Raw genomic sequence first — 11,258 nt, forward strand, 5'->3', positions numbered from 1 at the left:
ATACTCTAGGGGCTTGGTTCAATCCATAGAGAGCTTTCTTCAACCTGTAAACTTTCTCCTCTTGGCCTTTAGTCACAATGCCTTGACGTTGTTGCACATATACCTCTTCTTTTAATTCTCCATTCAAGAAAGCTGATTTCACATTAAGTTTGTACAGATTCCAACCTTTTTGAGCTGCTAATGCAATGATTGCTCCCACGGAGTCCAAACGTTCTACCAGAGCAAAAGTCTCACTATAGTCAATTCCATGTTGTTGTGCATAACCTTTGACTACTTTGACTCTTTGGAATGAACCATCTGAATTATGGTTTACTTTGTACACCCATTTTAGTCCAATAACTTCTTTGTCATTTGGCTTCTCAACTAACTGCCATGTTTTGGTGAACTTGGAGAATTTGAAGAGGATGAAGTGTTTGGTGTACATGGGATTGGTTGCTCATTTCTAGTTGCTCGACTCTGCTGTAAAATAATTGCAGGGATTGTTTTCTCATTCACTTTGTCTTCTTCCCAATTCCAAGAAGTCTTCCCATCAAATACAACATCCCGGCTGATTATCACCTTGTTTGTATTAAAGTTGTAAAGTCTATAGCCATTTGACATGAAACTATAGCGAATAAAGACACATCTCTCACTTGTTTCTTACAGCTTTGTTCTCTTCTATTCAGGAACTTGAGCATAGCACACACACCAAAAAACTTTAAGATAGTTCATTGAATGTGTTCTCCCATTCCAAACTTCAAATGAAGTTTTATTCCATACAACCTTTGTTGGACAACTATTCTGCAAATATACAACAATATTAACAACCTCGGGCCAAAAGGTTTTAGGAAAACCTATCTCAAACAACATACACTTCGTCATCTCCATTATAGTTTGGCTCTTTCTTTCAGATACATCATTTTGTTGAGGTTTATAGCCAACTGTCAGTTGCCTTTCAACACCTTCAGCTTCAAAATATTTGTGAAATTCATTTGAGGTTTAGTCCTTACCCCAGTCACTTCTCAACACTTTTATAAACCTGCCACTTTCTTTCTCAGCAAAAGTATTAAACTTCTTAAAGATTACAAATACTTCATATTTTTGTCTCATAACATATACCCATGTCATACGAGTAAAATCACCGATAAACAATATAAAGTATCTGTTTTTGGCATGAGACAAAGTATTTATAGGTCCACACTCATCTGTGTGTACAAGTACGTACCACCACTCGTTTGGCTCTCCATGCTCCTTTATTTGGAAATGGTTGACGGTGGTGTTTTTCTAGCATACATCCTTTACACACACCGGATTTATCTTCAATTGTTGAGAGTCCACACACCATATTATTATGAGAAAGCAACTTGAGAATATTATAGTTCAAGTGATTACGTCTCTTGTGCCATAGATAAGAGTCATTATCTTCTCTAGCCATCATGCTGAAATTTTTCTCATAATTAAGAGAAAGTGGAAAGCTTCTATTGCTGATCATTTTTACAACAACAATTCGTCCATTTGAATAAAAAGTTATGCACTCTCAATTCTCAAATTTTAGAGAATAGCCATTCTCTAAAAGTTGTCTAATGCTCAACAAATTTTCATCCAACTCCGACACATAAAGAGGATCATAATGACTTTGCTTCCTTTATTTGTTGTAACTCCAATGCTGCCTTTGCCTTTTACTTCAACGTGTTCTCCATGCCTTTGCCTTTTACTTCCTTCCTTTTCGGTCATATGGTTGTTGCAACTGCTATCCAAATACCACAGATTTTTACCTTATGTAAAAGCTTTTTGACAAACAAAGAACAAGTTACCTTCATATTTCCTCCTTCTGCAAATGAATCATGTTGTATTGAAGGTATGAAAAACACTAGAAGGGGGGGGGGGTTGAATAGGGTTTTACGTTTAAAAACTTTCCCTTTAAGATTTTAGCAAATCTTCTCGGTTTCAAGAACACAACGTGCAAGAGATAAAGAGATGAGAAAAACACACAAGTGTTTTATCCTGGTTCACTTGATAAATCTCTCAAGCTAATCCAGTTCACCCGTTAAGGTGATTTCTTCCTTTGTAGAATGAAGGTAATCCACTAATCAAAGATTGTTACAACAGCTCTAGCACACCTTGCTTAGTGTCTAACAAATCTAAGAACTAGCAACACTAAGATACACAAGTCTTAGTCTTCTCAAGGAATCTGGCCTAACCGGTCCCTTAAGGAATTACAAACAGATTTGTAAAATGTTTGAGTTTACAAAGAGTTGTTTCTAGACAAGCAGGAGTAAACACAATAAGAACAATGAAGAAATATTGCTAAGGTATTCGCTGGTAAGTTTCACTTGGATTGCACAATAGTTTCTTAGCCAATTTCTTCTCTCTTCAGCCTTTAAATACTCCAAGGTCTTGGTGTTGTATCAGTTGAAAGAATCTAACCGTTGGAGGGCAATTCTGGAAATTACAGAACCTGTTGTGGCTGAACCTCGTTAGGTAAGGCGGCAGAATAGTACACTTCTTTTGTACTTTTGATAATGACATTTGTCTTATCCTAGTTGACTTCTGATCTTAGGAGACGCTTCGAGAACATCTGAAGCAAATTGATCATAGTCACGAGGAAGCTTGGATCCTCTGACCTTCAAAACTTCTGTATCTTGACCGTTCACTCAGAACTTCTGGTCTTCAGAATCAGAAGCACTTTGGTCTTGAGAGACAGCTTTTTCTTGGACTTCAGAGTCTTCAAGTCTTCAGCTTCTGGACCGTTCGCTCAGAATTTCTGGTCTTCATAATGTTCAGAGCCCACATCAGAGCTTTGATCTTCAGAACATCTGAAGCCTATACTACCATTTAGAAGAACGTAGTGATTGCAGAAGCGATTCACTGGTTACTCTTTGGTCTTTAACTTTTGATGAATATGTCTTTGAATCAGAATCAGAACCTGTTTGTCAAACACCTAAAAGACAAACGTTAGAGTACCATAATTGTTCATACACAAATATAAACTTGTTATCATCAAAACATAGAGTTGTACAACCTGACCAAAACTTAGTCTTACAGTTGTTGAGGGCCAAAGTAACAATCTTTATGCATGTCCCCGAATTTCTTGAAATTGTACGTGACATTATGGTTTACCTTTGTTCTAACAATCCTCTTTCTTCATGTGTGTTGCTCTTACGAATTCTGCACAATTTATTTGATACTACTTCATTCCATCATCCTCCATAGGTGCCCCTTTCTCTTCCTTGTGAGTTTCTTACCCTTCCTCTGTCTCTTCCAAATCTGCCACCTCTAGAAGACTCACATTTAGATTGTGTTGGGGGCTTATTTTCACCATCATTGGACTGAATGTTGAGTTTATATTGAAAAACACTCACTCTCAAATGATTTCTCGGAGTGTCGTAAAAACCTTTGCTTATAAGACCTCAAAGACCCCATCAACCCTTGAATTGTCATAGTGGACAGATCTTTGGTTTCTAGAGCCACCATAGGATCACATTTTTGGGGGAAAGGGTAACTCACTTGGTGAGCTAAGGGAAATGAAGGGATTTGCAGGGTGAAGGGTCACAGTTCAAACTATGGCGTAGAAACTAATTTAGTAACATTTAACAACTAAGACTTTCCTATAAAAAAACCATAGGATCAAATTTTTCTGTCAAACTGATCAGAATTTTATCAACAATTTTGCGATCATCTGTTGTATCTTCATTTGACTTCATTTGATTCACCAATTCAAAGAGTCTATTGAGGTATTTATTCAAACTATTCTCCTTCATTTTCTCATTCTCATAATCTCTTAAGAGATTGAAGTTTCATTATTCTCACCTTTGAGTCTCCTTCAAACTCTTGTTGTAGAATATCCCATGCTTCCTTTGATTTTTTTTCTCTCATAATCCTTGGGAAAATGGAAAGAGAGTCTCCTCTTTGAATCATGCTGAGAACTCCAGCACCTGTGATTTTCTTCTTGTTCTTCAACTGTTCAAGTTGCACAACTGTTTCGTCTGTTTTAGATACTAGTTCTTCATATTGTTTCTGGACTAACTCCAAGACATCTAAAGAGGTGAACAAAGTCTCCATTTTTACAGACCAAACATCAAAGCTTTCTCTTTCGAACAAGGGAACTTCGACATTACTATAAGCTGTTGAAGAGTTGTTTGTGGAAGCCATGGTTCTTCACCTCCTCACTTCTGTTTTCTGGATCTGCAGCTCTGATACCTCTGTGTTGCTGATATTATAGAGGTGGAAAAAGTGACTAACACATACAAATATCAACTGCATAACTTAGAAGAAAATTGGACTACGAGGAAGTGATTTGGGGCTAAATCTCTTTGTATTTCTCTTGTTATTTTCTACATCAGATACACATGTACTTTTAACATGTAGAGTGATGGTTAAAATTATCCATGAGTCACCACTAGTAGCTTAGTGACTAGTTAATCACTCCACTAAGCATTAATTGCTTTCACAACATCAATAACAATAAACTCATGTAACTCTTCACCAACAATAGTTAATTTTCACTAAGATAAAAGCACATTACTCAACAAGGAAGATGACAGAGAACACATAAACTAAAGTGAAATTTTAGGGACACCGCATCACATTTGTAAGGAGGGAAACAAGACACCCTATGAGTGTTTTTGGATGAGGTATTTTTAGCGGTAATGTGTGAATATTTAAAATGATTTGCATAAAATACCTTGTTTGGATAGTAAATACAAAGGATTAAAAAAATACATGGATCTTAATTAAGGATTCTCGGGGAAGCTTGTTTCAAGGTTTGGGATCGAATTCTCAAGAATGATATTCCTTTCTTTCCACGTTGCTTGATATTGCATAGTTAAATGTGTCGAAATTTACTGAATGAAGCCAATGTTCTACACAAATAGGATACTTCATAAACCTAAGTAATTTAATTGATGTATTTTAATTTCGTTTGAAATTTCAAATGCTTTATCAAAACATATGGAAGAGATAACCAAGGTCAAGAAGTCGAGTGAGCTTTGTGGAAGGATGAGGAACTTTCTTTTCTTGGACTAATTCTACCTCCAAGTAACATGTTGAAGACACTTTTCCGACACACAATTCTCCTCCGCAAAGCAATATCCATCTCATGAGCTCTAATCAAGACACCATGTTGCTACCTCTTATAGAAACGATCAAACGACCATGGGCATGCCCAAGAAGACAAAAAGGTGGAATGCACTAGAAATGGAAAAATTCCTATTATTTTGCCACCCATGGCCTCTAACACTTTTTATTTTCTTTTGTACTTTCTAAAACAAAAGTTTTATTGAAAAATGAAAACAACCTCATCATAATAGGCTTGGTACTAATATATAATTAAAAATATTATTATAATAAAATATTTTAAAAGAAACTCGTGCATCACACGTGCAAAGCACAAGCTTTTATATTTCAACCTTTTCGTTTATGCTCTTAATTATGAGCTTTGTAGGGCTGAGATGATACATATATAATTTATTATAATGTCTGTTTCTTTTTTTAATAATCACTTTTTAAGAAACTTTATGAAGCAGCTGAACATGCCGTCTCCACCAAAGCCTTTCCATTTGTGCTACGATGAGTTGGAACTCTATGATGTTCCTCCCATAACCTCACTTGGGAGCTGGAACTTCAATTTTGTTCCCCCCACAAAATTTCTATATACCCATTAGAAATGGGATTTTCCTTGCAATTGTCCCACACAACAATAACAATGTCTTCTCCTTGCTCGGCAATGTTGCGATGAAGAATTATGAGGTGGAGTTTGACCTTGTTGGAGGGAATGTCTCCTTTGCTCCCAAGACAACTTGTGCTTAAGTGCCAGTGACTCCTTTTAAGTTGAATTGAATAATGTTTGGTTAATGTATTTGGTATAAGCGTGCCTGTGTTGTTTTCTGAATGAATATATCTAATTAAGCGTGCCTATGTTGTTTTTTGAATGAATATATCTACTTGTGCTTAAGTGGCAGTGACTTCTTTTAAGTTTGAATATTTATGAATGAATATATCTAATTAAGCATGTATGTGTTGTTTTAAAAGAAACTCGTGCATCACACGTGCAATGCACAAGCTTTTATATTTCAACCTTTTCGTTCATGCTCTTAATTAAGAGCTTTGTCGGGCTGAGATGATACATATATAATTTATTATAATGTCTGTTTATTTTTTTAATAATCACTTTCTAAGAAACTTTATGAAGCAGCTGAACATGCCGTCTCCACCAAAGCCTTTCCATTTGTGCTACGATGAGTTGGAACTCTATGATGTTCCTCCCATAACCTCACTTGGGAGCTGGAACTTCAATTTTGTTCCCCCCACCAAATTTCTATATACCCATTAGAAATGGGATTTGCCTTGCAATTGTCCCACACAACAATAACAATGTCTTCTCCTTGCTCGGCAATGTTGCGATGAAGAATTATGAGGTGGAGTTTGACCTTGTTGGAGGGAATGTCTCCTTTGCTCCCAAGACAACTTGTGCTTAAGTGTCAGTGACTCCTTTTAAGTTGAATTGAATAATGTTTGGTTAATGTATTTGGTATAAGCGTGCCTGTGTTGTTTTCTGAATGAATATATCTAATTAAGCGTGCCTATGTTGTTTTTTGAATGAATATATCTACTTGTGCTTAAGTGGCAGTGACTTCTTTTAAGTTTGAATAATTATGAATGAATATATCTAATTAAGCATGTATGTGTTGTTTTAAAAGAAACTCGTGCATCACACGTGCAATGCACAAGCTTTTATATTTCAACCTTTTCGTTCATGCTCTTAATTAAGAGCTTTGTCGGGCTGAGATGATACGTATATAATTTATTATAATGTCTGTTTCTTTTTTTAATAATCACTTTTTAAGAAACTTTATGAAGCAGCTGAACATGCCGTCTCCACCAAAGCCTTTCCATTTGTGCTGCGATGAGTTGAAACTCTATGATGTTCCTCCCATAACCTCACTTGGGAGCTGGAACTTCAATTTTGTTCCCCCCACCAAATTTCTATATACCCATTAGAAATGGGATTTGCCTTGCAATTGTCCCACACAACAATAACAATGTCTTCTCCTTGCTCGGCAATGTTGCGATGAAGAATTATGAGGTGGAGTTTGACCTTGTTGGAGGGAATGTCTCCTTTGCTCCCAAGACAACTTGTGCTTAAGTGCCAGTGACTCCTTTTAAGTTGAATTGAATAATGTTTGGTTAATGTATTTGGTATAAGCGTGCCTGTGTTGTTTTCTGAATGAATATATCTAATTAAGCGTGCCTATGTTGTTTTTTTAATGAATATATCTACTTGTGCTTAAGTGGCAGTGACTTCTTTTAAGTTTGAATAATTATGAATGAATATATCTAATTAAGCATGTATGTGTTGTTTTAAAAGAAACTCGTGCATCACACGTGCAATGCACAAGCTTTTATATTTCAACCTTTTCGTTCATGCTCTTAATTAAGAGCTTTGTCGGACTGAGATGATACGTATATAATTTATTATAATGTCTGTTTCTTTTTTTAATAATCACTTTTTAAGAAACTTTATGAAGCAGCTGAACATGCCGTCTCCACCAAAGCCTTTCCATTTGTGCTACGATGAGTTGAAACTCTATGATGTTCCTCCCATAACCTCACTTGGGAGCTGGAACTTCAATTTTGTTCCCCCCACCAAATTTCTATATACCCATTAGAAATGGGATTTGCCTTGTAATTGTCCCACACAACAATAACAATGTCTTCTCCTTGCTCGGCAATGTTGCGATGAAGAATTATGAGGTGGAGTTTGACCTTGTTGGAGGGAATGTCTCCTTTGCTCCCAAGACAACTTGTGCTTAAGTGCCAGTGACTCCTTTTAAGTTGAATTGAATAATGTTTGGTTAATGTATTTGGTATAAGCGTGCCTGTGTTGTTTTCTGAATGAATATATCTAATTAAGCGTGCCTATGTTGTTTTTTGAATGAATATATCTACTTGTGCTTAAGTGGCAGTGACTTCTTTTAAGTTTGAATAATTATGAATGAATATATCTAATTAAGCATGTATGTGTTGTTTTAAAAGAAACTCGTGCATCACACGTGCAATGCACAAGCTTTTATATTTCAACCTTTTCGTTTATGCTCTTAATTAAGAGCTTTGTCGGGCTGAGATGATACGTATATAATTTATTATAATGTCTGTTTCTTTTTTTAATAATCACTTTTTAAGAAACTTTATGAAGCAGCTGAACATGCCGTCTCCACCAAAGCCTTTCCATTTGTGCTACGATGAGTTGGAACTCTATGATGTTCCTCCCATAACCTCACTTGGGAGCTGGAACTTCAATTTTGTTCCCCCCACCAAATTTCTATATACCCATTAGAAATGGGATTTGCCTTGCAATTGTCCCACACAACAATAACAATGTCTTCTCCTTGCTCGGCAATGTTGCGATGAAGAATTATGAGGTGGAGTTTGACCTTGTTGGAGGGAATGTCTCCTTTGCTCCCAAGACAACTTGTGCTTAAGTGCCAGTGACTCTTTTTAAGTTGAATTGAATAATGTTTGGTTAATGTATTTGGTATAAGCGTGCCTGTGTTGTTTTCTGAATGAATATATCTAATTAAGCGTGCTTATGTTGTTTTTTGAATGAATATATCTACTTGTGCTTAAGTGGCAGTGACTTCTTTTAAGTTTGAATAATTATGAATGAATATATCTAATTAAGCATGTATGTGTTGTTTTAAAAGAAACTCGTGCATCACACGTGCAATGCACAAGCTTTTATATTTCAACCTTTTCGTTCATGCTCTTAATTAAGAGCTTTGTCGGGCTGAGATGATACGTATATAATTTATTATAATGTCTGTTTGTTTTTTTAATAATCACTTTTTAAGAAACTTTATGAAGCAGCTGAACATGCCGTCTCCACCAAAGCCTTTCCATTTGTGCTACGATGAGTTGGAACTCTATGATGTTCCTCCCATAACCTCACTTGGGAGCTGGAACTTCAATTTTGTTCCCCCAACAAATTTCTATATACCCATTAGAAATGGGATTTGCCTTGCAATTGTCCCACACAACAATAACAATGTCTTCTCCTTGCTCGGCAATGTTGCGATGAAGAATTATGAGGTGGAGTTTGACCTTGTTGGAGGGAATGTCTCCTTTGCTCCCAAGACAACTTGTGCTTAAGTGTCAGTGACTCCTTTTAAGTTGAATTGAATAATGTTTGGTTAATGTATTTGGTATAAGCGTGCCTGTGTTGTTTTCTGAATGAATATATCTAATTAAGCGTGCCTATGTTGTTTTTTGAATGAATATATCTACTTGTGCTTAAGTGGCAGTGACTTCTTTTAAGTTTGAATAATTATGAATGAATATATCTAATTAAGCATGTATGTGTTGTTTTAAAAGAAACTCGTGCATCACACGTGCAATGCACAAGCTTTTATATTTCAACCTTTTCGTTCATGCTCTTAATTAAGAGCTTTGTCGGGCTGAGATGATACGTATATAATTTATTATAATGTCTGTTTCTTTTTTTAATAATCACTTTTTAAGAAACTTTATGAAGCAGCTGAACATGCCGTCTCCACCAAAGCCTTTCCATTTGTGCTGCGATGAGTTGAAACTCTATGATGTTCCTCCCATAACCTCACTTGGGAGCTGGAACTTCAATTTTGTTCCCCCCACCAAATTTCTATATACCCATTAGAAATGGGATTTGCCTTGCAATTGTCCCACACAACAATAACAATGTCTTCTCCTTGCTCGGCAATGTTGCGATGAAGAATTATGAGGTGGAGTTTGACCTTGTTGGAGGGAATGTCTCCTTTGCTCCCAAGACAACTTGTGCTTAAGTGCCAGTGACTCCTTTTAAGTTGAATTGAATAATGTTTGGTTAATGTATTTGGTATAAGCGTGCCTGTGTTGTTTTCTGAATGAATATATCTAATTAAGCGTGCCTATGTTGTTTTTTTAATGAATATATCTACTTGTGCTTAAGTGGCAGTGACTTCTTTTAAGTTTGAATAATTATGAATGAATATATCTAATTAAGCATGTATGTGTTGTTTTAAAAGAAACTCGTGCATCACACGTGCAATGCACAAGCTTTTATATTTCAACCTTTTCGTTCATGCTCTTAATTAAGAGCTTTGTCGGACTGAGATGATACGTATATAATTTATTATAATGTCTGTTTCTTTTTTTAATAATCACTTTTTAAGAAACTTTATGAAGCAGCTGAACATGCCGTCTCCACCAAAGCCTTTCCATTTGTGCTACGATGAGTTGAAACTCTATGATGTTCCTCCCATAACCTCACTTGGGAGCTGGAACTTCAATTTTGTTCCCCCCACCAAATTTCTATATACCCATTAGAAATGGGATTTGCCTTGTAATTGTCCCACACAACAATAACAATGTCTTCTCCTTGCTCGGCAATGTTGCGATGAAGAATTATGAGGTGGAGTTTGACCTTGTTGGAGGGAATGTCTCCTTTGCTCCCAAGACAACTTGTGCTTAAGTGCCAGTGACTCCTTTTAAGTTGAATTGAATAATGTTTGGTTAATGTATTTGGTATAAGCGTGCCTGTGTTGTTTTCTGAATGAATATATCTAATTAAGCGTGCCTATGTTGTTTTTTGAATGAATATATCTACTTGTGCTTAAGTGGCAGTGACTTCTTTTAAGTTTGAATAATTATGAATGAATATATCTAATTAAGCATGTATGTGTTGTTTTAAAAGAAACTCGTGCATCACACGTGCAATGCACAAGCTTTTATATTTCAACCTTTTCGTTTATGCTCTTAATTAAGAGCTTTGTCGGGCTGAGATGATACGTATATAATTTATTATAATGTCTGTTTGTTTTTTTAATAATCACTTTTTAAGAAACTTTATGAAGCAGCTGAACATGCCGTCTCCACCAAAGCCTTTCCATTTGTGCTACGATGAGTTGGAACTCTATGATGTTCCTCCCATAACCTCACTTGGGAGCTGGAACTTCAATTTTGTTCCCCCCACCAAATTTCTATATACCCATTAGAAATGGGATTTGCCTTGCAATTGTCCCACACAACAATAACAATGTCTTCTCCTTGCTCGGCAATGTTGCGATGAAGAATTATGAGGTGGAGTTTGACCTTGTTGGAGGGAATGTCTCCTTTGCTCCCAAGACAACTTGTGCTTAAGTGCCAGTGACTCTTTTTAAGTTGAATTGAATAATGTTTGGTTAATGTATTTGGTATAAGCGTGCCTGTGTTGTTTTCTGAATGAATATATCTAATTAAGCGTGCTTATGTTGTTTTTTGAATGAATA

The sequence above is a fragment of the Lotus japonicus genome, chromosome 6 (assembly GCF_012489685.1).
Source record: "Lotus japonicus ecotype B-129 chromosome 6, LjGifu_v1.2".
Taxonomy (NCBI): domain Eukaryota; kingdom Viridiplantae; phylum Streptophyta; class Magnoliopsida; order Fabales; family Fabaceae; genus Lotus; species Lotus japonicus.